Raw genomic sequence first — 12,013 nt, forward strand, 5'->3', positions numbered from 1 at the left:
ACTGCCTTTGGACTCGAACTGCAGCTCTTCTCTGGGTCTACAACTCACCAACCCACCATGCAGATTTTGAACTTTCCAAGCCTCTGTAAATGTGTGGGACAATTCCTTAAAATCTCAATCTCTCCCTTCCTTCTCTCTCTCTCTGGGTCTCTCTCTGTGTCTCTCTTTGTCTTTATCTCTTTTTCCTCAGAATCACTGTAGACCAGGGTTGATGTATCTTATGCTGCTCTTAATTAAGCTCCCTGTTATCAGTGAGAATGAGAGCACTTCAGAATAGCTCAGACTAACTGGCAACACTTAACTGTAAGAGGTACGTACAATGAATGTGATGGATAAAAAGGACAGAATATAATCCACAGCAACCTGACCTAGAGGGATCTGTGGTAATTTGAAGAAAACATGATGCTTCAGGATGCAAGACAGATGTGGACCCCATACAAATATTTCCTGACATATAATACCAGAGAGATCTCTGGCTGTGCCAGTTTTCAGATGTAAACAACTTCTGAGACCTAGAGCTCATTGGTTTAATGGGAGGCTTGGTCACCTTGAAGAAAGGCCCTATAATCCCACAGGAAGCATATACCATACTGGTCAATAATTTTTCTCCAAAGGAGCTGACAGCTGTTTCTTATAGTAACTAAATACTAGGAAAATTGAATACTCAGATCTTCACAGGGCTATTGGATGCAGATTTTAAGCCGACACTGAACTGATACCAGGAAATCCAAAAGTCATGAGCCCTCCTCATCACTTCACCCCGTTTAGAGTGATAATTCAAATTCCAGTCCAACTCCATCTCATAATTTTTCCAGTAGGTCTGTTGACCTAGGCTATTTCTATGGTCTCTGAATGCATGATCAAGATGAATATAGTTAAGTGCTCTCAGAATCTCATTTTGTTTTCTTGACTTACAGATTTCAGAGCCATTATTGTAGAAAAGGCTCAGTAGAAATCCACGATACCTCTTACCCCTGTCAAAATAGAGTACCAACAGCAACACTCAGTGAAATGGCACAGTACAGTGAAAACTTCACAAACCTAAAGGATGCAAGGACGATAGTCCCTGACATATCCCCACTTAATTCAATACTTTGTCCCCTGAAAAAGCAAATAGATCAAAGCAGATGACAGTGGTCTATTCTAACTTTAACCACGTGACAGCCACAATCATAGCTGCTCTAACGAATGTAGTATCTTACTGAAACATATCACACAACCCTGAACCTTGGCAAATGGCTATTGGTGTGTTGTTATCAACCCCAACCCAGAATGGGAATCAGAAGCCATTTACAATCCTTTAGGACAGACAGCAGCACACATTTACTAGCCTTAGAGCTATATTAATGTTCCTTCTCTGTCACAGTAAAGTATGAAGAAGGCTAGATCCTGTAGTCAATGTACAGAACGTCATGTATGTCATCCATACTGACAAAAACTGAATCAATTTTGGGGCTTTGAGTAGGTCAATAGCAAGAGAGGAAACTGTATCCATTTCAAATTATGGTACTAAGTAGTACTGTCACTTAAACCATATGGCTTTGTAGATGCCATGATGCTAGAAAAACATCTACAGAATCAGGGTACCATGTGGATATTTATAGCACAGACTTCTGGGATTCTCAAGCAGTGTCATGATTTGTGCAACTGAGAATTATTCTTCAATTCAGTTCTTGGATCTATCATAGACTCATAAGCCCTTGACATTAGCCTTGAGTCTTTTGGTGACTAGAGGACATGAAGATGCCCACAATGAAATGCATATTTTCTGAAATACCAAATAATAAGTTTGAGTAGACTTAATACCAATTCATCATACAATGGAAAGAGAGTGTTTGAGGTATAGCTCAGGCAATTAGAAAGGACAAAGTATATTACATAAATAGGTGTCCTAAACTCACATGTCATCTAAATCTGTTGCATTGATATTTATCCCTCACACTTTACAGGTAGTTCCCTAAGACCAGATATCAAAGAAGGAAAAATTCTAGGTCCATTTAATGGCTAAGTTAGTTCAATATATTGGTGTGAACTAAATATACTTTTTCAACATTATTGGTCTGGAACCTAGGAATGGAAATTGTAACAGCTCCTCTCAGTGACACATTGGGGAACTTATCCCCACTATTTTAGACTGTGTTAAAATTTTATTTTTGACTTAGTTCCTAGGTTTTAATTTCTTGGGGCTTTGATTTGTTGGAGACAGGATTTTCTACTTGGGAATACAGTAAGGGTTCAACGTGGTTACTTTGGACAGTTTGCACCAAAAATCTGAAGGCAGGCAAGTTATTCCTACTTTCATAGAGGTAATTGACTCTGATTTTCATGATGAAATAGAGCTGTTGCTATTAAATCAGGAGAAGGAAGAATAAGGCTGCATCTCTGGAGATTTACTGGTGTGCTTGTGCATGCTTCCATTTATGGATATAACCATAAAGAGAAAATTAAAAGCACCAGGAACTGGCAACAGCACAGTTACCTTGGAGAAAGAAGCCAGGGTCATCTTACTGGGCAAACTACTTATTAGCAGAAGTACTGACTGAGGTTGTAGGAAATCTAGAACGAGAGGTAGAAGAGAGAAATGATATATATAAACTATGGCCACAGGATGAACTGCATACAGGAAACTAACTTCTCAACGGTTTCTTCAATTATCCTCTTTTTTAAACTGCAACTGGCTACAAGTATCAGTGAATCAGTAAGTAAAGAAAGTGGATCTGAATTTTGCAAGAAGTGAAATGTAGCAAAACATAATTACTGATGGTTTCCTATTCCAAGTACTGGTATGTATCCAACTAAAAGCATATCTGACAGTGAAAATTTATGGTCTATAAGTGCCTGAGAGTTGACAATCCCAGGAGAAGCCCTCAAATAATGAAGGAAGGAGGTGATGGGTAAATACCACAACTTTTTTGACTTTAGGTGGGATAATTCTGAGGTGAATTTTATAAGTCTCTCCAAGGGGGAGATAAAACCCTATTTTTCCAATGTGTTAACTTAATTATTATCATAACCTTGAATGACTATATCGCTCCCCTAGTCCCTCACTGTGCTCCTGAGATGATTTCTAAATAAATTATTTACTCTATACATGTCATTTTGGACTAATAGGCTTAGAAACCCATCAAGTGAAAATGTCTCTCTAAAAAATTCTTCGATAGCTATAATTGCTATAGGGAGCGTAGTCTACCTAGAAAACTGAGAGAGTTGAACTCCTTTTCTTGAAATTTTTTATTAGATTGGATTAGATTAAATTCCCTTGACTTGAAACTGAAACTCTATCTACAGAGGGATAGAGATATAATTTTTGACCTATGAAACAAAAGGAAATCAACCTAACCTTCCAAAATAATGTTATTAAAGTGTCCAGAGATTAGATAAATATATGCAAATATCTTTATGCATTAAACAGAAAATTTAATGGAAAATGATTCCCCATTTCAACAGCAACACCAACTATAAAATACCTAGAAATAACAGTAAAGAACATTGTTTAAGATCTGTATAAAGAAAACAGCACAATTTTATTATTACAAAAAAAGTCTAATAAATTTGAGTTAGGTATAAGGAAGAACCTATATTTCAGAATGGGTGTACATGGTGTATGTGAATTGTAGTTTCACTATATAATAAAACTTAAGGTTACCAGAAATCTGATTATTAAGACTTGAATGACCGGCCAAGAATTTTGGATTTTAGTTTGGCGTCTTGGGAGTGGGTTTGATCATTTCTGAATTTTAGAAAGGTTTGGAATTACATAGTCTAATTTGGAATATCAAGAAGCTACAGTAGGTAAAACAAGTTCTATGTGACAATTACATAATTATTATTGGTATAGATACTAATAAGAGATTCTATCAATACTAATAAGAGAAGCTGATAATAGAAATATTATTTTAAGAAGGCAAAATACTCTGTTTCAATTTTCCTAAACCAATATGTGTGTGTGTGTGTGTGTGTGTGTGTGTGTGTGTGTGTGTGTGTGTGCGCGCGTGTGTGTGTGTATAAAATTTTAAATGTAACCATTATTGACTATATGGCTTTTTCTCTAAAGCTCATAATGGCCAGCTCTCCAAATATACTCTATGACTCAAAGACTACAATCAGTCTTGCTATGGCTATTGATAGTTCTGATATCCAGAATAGTATGGGTGGCCCTGCTTTAGCAGAAAACTGCCAATTCCCTCAGTATCTGTGAAGATCTCAGAACTGTTTTCTATTCTCCTGATGTGATTATGATTTTCTTTAAATTGGGGTAGGTGGAAATATGTTACCAATGAAGAATGGAACATTCTACTTCATTCCTAACTAAGAATTTCATTTTAACACCATCTTTGCACATTAAAAACTAAAATAAAATCCCTTGAGGGTAAATAAAAGATGTCTGGGCAGAGATAAAATGTAAAGCATTTGAAGATGATTCTAAAATTCGGGATTATGTATATATGTATAAGAAAAATCTGGTGCAATGGCAATAGTCCCTTTGAACTTGCATAGAATAGATAATTTAAAAAAATTTTTTAATGAATCCCCAAATTAGATTCAATTTTCTAGATAGTCAACAAACTAAAGCAGCACTTTCCACATTGTGTAGCTTTCTTAGGTATACATGTGATTAATACATATAACACCAAATCAGTTAGAAGCGTTCATTCAATTATTAGCTTTTGTGGTACACTGAAAAATATTTTCCATAGAATAACATTTGAAAATTTTAAGTCTCTTTGACTATTTTGTTTCTAAAAAATAAATGCCTATATTTCTGCTCTGACATGTAAATAGTGTGGATGTTAGCACTTCCATCCTCATGATAAAAAATGCTAAACAAGCTGAAAAACAACTCAGAGAATTGAGGTCAAAGGGCAAGTTGCTGCCCACAAACCTGAATAAACTAAGATATGGAGGATCACAGAAAATCACAACTTACTTGGAGCAGAAGCCACTGCTGGCACCAGTACAAGTAGGCAGACTTAAACTGTAATTGAAGAACTGCTGGCAGCTCAGTGTGGAGTATCTTGAAAGTTATGACCTCTGGGGATCCCAGTGTTAGGCAGGCCACCAAAATTCCATGAGTTTTACCTTCAGGATCCCCACTAGCTTCTCACTGTGAAAAAAAAGAAAGGAAAAAAAATCCCTTAGTTCTTCCTGTGTATAGTCTTTATTACCATAACTTTATAATAAGATTTGAAAGTGGGTACTCTGAGTCTTTCATATTTATTTTTCTTTCCTTTTTCTTTTTATAAATTTACTTATTCAGTTTTGGCTGCATTGGGTCTTTGTTGGTGTGCACGGGCTTTCTCTAGTTGTGGCGAGCAGGGCCTATTCTTTGTTGCGGTGTGCGGGCTTCTCATTGCAGTGGCTTCTCTTGTTGCAGAGCACGGGCTCTAGGCACATGGGCTTCGGTAGTCACAGCAGGCAGGCTCAGTAGTTGTGGCTCACAGGCTTTAGAGTGCAAGCTCAGTAGTTGTGGCACGTGGGCTTAGTTGCTCTGTGGCATGTGGGATCTTCTCGGACCAGGGCTCAAACCCATGTCCCCAGCGTTGGCAGGTGGATTCTTAACCACTGGGCCACCAGGGAAGTCCTATTTTTCTTTTTGAAAAGTTGTTAAGGCTATTCAAGGTCCAAAAATATAGTGGGAATTCGACTGGAATTCCATTGGCTCTATACATCAAATGGGGAAGACTAGTATATTAGTGATATTGAATCTTTAAGTCCATAAATAAGGGTTTTTTTCCTCCATTTAACTAGGAATTTTTTTTTCTTTCATCAGTATTTGGAATTTTCTTTATCCTATTTTACTGAAGTACAGTCGACTTATAACATTGCATAAGTTTAAGGTGTACAACAAGATGGTTTGATATATGCGTATGTAGTGAAATGATTACCACAATAAGTTTAGTTACCATCAATCACTTCACATACTTAAAATTGTTCATTCCTGTGATGAGAACTTTTAAAGTCTAGTCTCTTAGCAATTTTCAAAGATACAGTACAGTATTGTTACCTACAGTCATCACGTTGTACACTACATCCCCCAAACTTATTTATCTTATACCTGGACATTGTACCTTTTGACCACTTTCATACATTATCCTACCCTAAGCCATACCTCTGGCAGCCACCATCTTGATCTCTGTTTTTATGAATTTGTTTTTTCAGATTCCATATATAAGTGAGATTATGCAGTGTTTGTCTTTCTCTGACTTATTCCATTCAGCATAATATCCTCAAGGTTCATCTATGTTGTTGCAAATGGCAGATTTCCTTTATTTAATGGCTGAATAGTATCTAGATCTCTATATATATTCATCTGTTGATGAAATTGTTTGTTCTATTCTTTTTTTATGAAAGAGTGCTAGCAACACTTCTTCCAGATCTCTAAAATCATGGTGGAAGATGGAAATTCATATATACATTTTATTTAGTTTATGAATCAAGATTGAAACATTAATGTAGCTCATCAGCCACATATAACTGGATTCAATAAATTTTGTCTATTAGGATAATTTTTCCTTTTGTTTACTTTAATATGTAATTTATTCCATGAGTTTCACTTATGTTGCTGTAATATCTTATGGTTTGCAAAATAGGAAGCCTAATCTTAAAATATTCCTGTATGGTAGGAGTATTCTCATTTTACATAAAGAAACTGATGCCCAGGGAGGAAAAATTTTTGACAAAGTTTACCAAGAAAATATACATTGAAGTTTGAAAATGAGCTAGTGCTTCCAAAACCCATGTCATTGTTCCATACTTATTCTGTGTTTTATGTAACAGTGCACTGTAAACATTATAATAAAAATGAAGATTGAATGTATAACAACATGTTTATAAAATTAATATACAATTAATTAGCAATTAGACTTTATATCTGTGTTATGAGTGCTTTGGGGATATAAAACTCTTCATGGATAAGAATCTAATCTCGATATCAGAATACCATTCTATGTATCATGAATATTGGTATCAAGCATGATATATTTAAATGAATCTCTATCAATGTGAAATACTTTGTCATTGACAAATGATGGGCTATATAGGAAATTAGTATTTAGGAAATAAAGATATAATTTTAAAAATCCTTGCTTTCTTACTAGGGGAAAAAAGGTTGAAGTAACTGTAATATTAAATTATTTTAAGAATTAATTAAATAGATTACTAAAAATAAAAAATGGAAATACTTTCCTAGAATTTTATTCTGAATGTTCTTCTAAATTGAAAATATATTACTATGCTAGATATCAAGCCTCCAAGGAAAGCACTTAACAGTTTCACATTTCACTGACTAGTGTTTGAGATAGTTACTTTAAATCATAGCAGGACACGTGGAGTTAAATGATTTTATCTTGGCTTGAGAATTAACCAACAGCTGAACACTTTACCTGCAATCTCATTCAATGTGATTTTAATGGACTAGCTCATGGTGGGAAAATGCCATCACAATTAAAATGAATCTCTTAGGTTTATAAATCCTTGTAGAGACTAACTCAAGAAGGATATCAACAGAGGTTACAAAGAATATTTCACTTGAAAGTGTCTGTAATACTCTGCATATGTGACATTTTTTATAAACTCTTACAGTTTATTATATTTTCTATTTTAATACGCAGTAATCATCAACTAAATATTACGTGCATATTTTAACAAGTGCTATAGACCTAATGCTAATGCTCTTACCTTGAAGAGGATTATTTGTAGTTCAAGGCTTTAAACTACTCTCTAATATGTAGAATTCTACACTGAATAGTTTGCCCAAGTGTTCCGAAGGCTTTGACTTTGCAAGATATTGCCATCATTAGCATCAAACTTCTGGATCAGAAACAAAAACCACAATGCCCTATGTTGTTCATCTATGTTGTTGCAAATGGCAGGATTTCTGAATCTAGGTACTGAATCTAGGTACTATTCAGCCATTAAATAAAGGATTCTAGAATTAACAAAATCATCGAGGCAGGTTCTAAACAATTTTTTTCTCATTAAAATTTTAGCATTATTTATTTCAACAGTGTTTAAAATTGTTTTAATGGCAGTGGTGTTGAGAGGATCAATAGATATGATATCAATAGATTTAAATGAAGAAGTGGTTGAAAATTCATAAAGATTACCTTGGTAATAACACAAAGGCAGGAAAGACAATAAAGACACATTGCTAGAAGTCTAAATCTGAGTTATCCTAAGTATTTAATTGGAAAGATACTTGAGACTATAAAGATAGAAGGTCCTGGATGAGGATAAGCAATGAGGTACAGAATTAAAGGAGGTATTCTCAGATTCTTGAAAGTGAGTGCCTCCTTAAATTTTGGGTCCTAGGCTCTTGCCTTTCCTCACCCTAGTCCTGAGCAAGAAAAGTTGAATTAAATACTACACAGATTTCCCAAGTTTCGATATTTCAAAGGACTCACGAGGCTTCCCAAAGCATACTCACATAATGCTCTTTATTTAAAGTGAAAGTATCAATAAGACACAGCAACAGAAAGAGAGTACAGGCAAGTTTTGGAGGTCTGAAATATATTCAGGTACAATCTCCCCAGAATCCTTAATGCACATGGGCCAGGCTTCAACATCAGTTGAGGCATCAAGATCTGTGCAAGGAATCTGGGTCTCATGAGCACTCAAGGCAGAAGTAAGGAAGGGGGATCACACATGTCTGGCAATGTAGTTAAACATTGCCATATCTCATAGGCTACACCAGGTAAAAACCATCAGTAAACCAAGCCCTAGGAGTGTCTAGGAGATCTTTAGACTTTAAACTACACATGATAAATCCCACAGAGCTTATCTTGGTCAAAGCCAACCTCCAGTATCCCCAGAGATAAGGATAGAATTTTCCCAGACCAGCTGAAAATCAGCTCTATCCTACACATACTCCAGTATGACTCCCCCGACCTTAGGGCTTCTAGGCAGAAACATTTTAACAGATGCCAGCAGGATTGCAAATTGGTTTTAAACCAATCTTAAGCATGCATGTGAGATCTTGATAGTCCTAGATGTGGCCCAAGGCTTATATCAGGAATAAATTAAAGTAATAATAACTGACTACAGGAATTTGAATTCTCTGGACAGTTATCAAATTTTGCCTTTTCATTACTTTTGGTCCCTTCCTCATACACACACCTTTTACATGTACTACTGAAGAATTCCAAATTTGAAAAGCTGCATTATGCTTAGCCATCTGCATTATGTTCAATGTTGAGCATTCAGTGGTTTGATCCTTAGAACAGGTTTCTTTGGAAAATGTTTCCAAAATCATGTATTACCTTTGAACTCTTGTACGTATTTATTTGCTTTTTTAGTAGGTAAAATGAAAATAAAGAAATTAACCATAACCAATTTAAAATGGTTAGTAAACAAATAGGGTGAAACATTTAGATGAAATAGGACTGTTTGTAAGGTAATAACACATGTGGAGAGTTTAAATGCAAAAACAGAATGCCATGAGAATTTCCATATTGTTTATGATCCCTGATTTCCAGTATGGTATATGTAAACATGCTCTGAAAAGTATTTTTATGTTCTTCTCTACATCACTAAGACAAATTAATGAATATACCACATTCCAATTTTGAAAGTAAAGTATAACAGTATGATTGAAACTACTCTGAATTTATATTTTATTCATAGACTGCCTTAAGAATTATTTTTATAAGCATCTGTTCAGATATATTTTTACTTTTTATTAACATATTCAAAGAGTAAAAAAATTTTGTCAGGAAAAGTTTTATTACATAAATGTATATAGTATCAAAGTACATATTTATTATTTAAATTATAGTGAGGTTACTAAAGCAAAAATGTAGACTTGGAAAAATGTTTTGAAATTACATATTTCTATAAAATTATTTAAAGTAATTAAAGTAGTTCTTCAACATTAAAATGATAATTATTTTGTTCATTTAAATAAAATACTGCATAGACATAGATATATATAACATGATGGAAAATTTCATTGATATTATAAAATCAGAGTATAATGAAAAAACTACAGAAATACACAAAAACAGTAAATTATATTATAAATTCCTGGTGAATGATGTCAATAAAACCACAAAAATGTTTTGGAATCTGGAGGATTTGAAATGACTCACAAATGTGTAATAATGAACTACTCTTAGAACTATTCAAACACTAAATATGTACTGCTTGTTAATCATTTATTATAGTTTTAATTTAAAATTTTTACCATTTTATTTTAAACCTCATTGTCAATATTGGGTAATGTCTTATTTAAAGATGAAAAAATCTTTAAGTTTTATAATTTTCATTAAAAATTTGAATCTAAATTACACAGCAGAGAAAAAAATTGGAAATATAATTAATTTTTTTCATGAGATAAAATTATTTCTATTAATGTTGGAAAAAACTTAAGTAGGAACTATAATATGTTGATATAATTTTGAATTATCTGAGTTATTTTATTTAAATAGTGCCTCATCCTTTCTCAGTTTTCTAGACTTGATTGTTGGGGGACTTCAATGGAAAAGGAAGTTATGCATATTATCCTGTTAAGTAAAATAAAAATGTATAACATAATACTATTTCTGTCAATGGATTTTAGACACTTGGTAGTTCAGGTTTAGTAGCAACATATTAATTCATCAGTTTTTTTTAACTTTTCTACATATTATTCCTTAACATCTGGAAAAAATTTAAAATCTATCATAGTAAATATTGATATCTAAGAATGTCTTTTAAATTTGTTACCAAAAATCTTTTGTGTGCCTCAGTGTGTTAGTTTTATTATGCCCATGAATAGATTAAATCTGTATACTTAAAATAAAATTAAAGACAAAATGGTACAGAACTCCTGAACTGTGGAGTTTTTAACTTTATAAACTACCAAACATACAAACTGCTATCAACTGCCTTTTGTACATAAGATCTGTAAAAACGGCACTCCTTATAATAAAGCCCCAAATCCTCCTCTCTATGACTAAGATAAAACACTGAATTGAGACATGGTTAATGTATTAATTTGATGAATAGAATTTATGCTCATCTCACTCAATTTTGACCTGTGGCTGCTTGCGGGGACATGGAAGAGGGGGCAAGAAAATCAAGAAACCTGGAATTGTGTTGCCATTTAAATGAGTATTCCTAAAAGGTGAAAAAAGTGGAGAAAAGAAAGCCTAGCTGAATGTGATAGAAAGACCTGGACACAGTGGTGCTGTCCCTGCCAAGCACGCCAAGCCCCACGTACTGCTGAGCCAGTACCCAGAGAAGGAAGTGAAGCGCTGAGGTCAGTTAACGTACAGTATGTACCAGGACACCTGACTGCCTCAAGTAGTAAGGAAATCCTGAACTTCACTGATGGTGCAAAGAGCCCACCAGCTCTCCAAGCACGATGCTGTGACCAGCCTGTCCACCTACAATGTCCAGCTGGCCTGGAGGGACAAGGAGAACACCATCTCAGGTCCCATCCATGGCACTGCCTCTGTCTCCCACCTCCAGTATGATGCCTTGCACCTGGTGGGACTGAAGAGCCCAGGACCCCGGCATTTCTTCAGCCCGAGGCTGTCTGTGGAAAGTTCCAGAGGCCTCAGGAAAGGCTTCGTGTCCGAGAGCGGAGTGGGGCCTGTGGAGGCCAGCTGCCTGGTGATCCTGGCTCCTGTTCTGCCAAGTCTTCCACATACTTTATGTGGAGTCCACCATGGACCTTCAGGGCAGAGCAATATTGGAAGGTGTCTCAATACCTACCACCACTTCTGTCCCATCACAAAAATGACTGATTCTCCCACAAAAGTGAACATTAGAGGATCCCACGAGGCTGAAGCGGGCACCTTCCTAGGTAAGTGCACGCACAGGTGGCACCCTGCCTGGCCTCCTGCGTATGGACATCGCCAAGTGCCCTGACCACCAACGAGAGCGCTCAGAGCGCTGGACCCCTAGCTGCTGACGGCCTCTGCACTGACGCAGTACACCCGGCTTTCCTCCCAGGAGACCTAGCAGTTGGCCGCCCTGGGGCCCCAGTACCGCAAAGGGCCTCAGTCCAGAGTTCGCCATCCACAAGCGGCAG

General features: G+C 35.6%; 1 pseudogene; it reads left to right on the forward strand.

Annotated features, from left to right (window-relative positions):
• LOC109548978 (cerebral cavernous malformations 2 protein-like) overlaps positions 1-11,722 on the forward strand; it is a 29,352-nt pseudogene extending 17,630 nt beyond the window's left edge.
• Positions 11,723-12,013: the final 291 nt, after the last annotated feature.

This window comes from Tursiops truncatus, chromosome 12, assembly GCF_011762595.2.
Source record: "Tursiops truncatus isolate mTurTru1 chromosome 12, mTurTru1.mat.Y, whole genome shotgun sequence".
NCBI lineage: Eukaryota > Metazoa > Chordata > Mammalia > Artiodactyla > Delphinidae > Tursiops > Tursiops truncatus.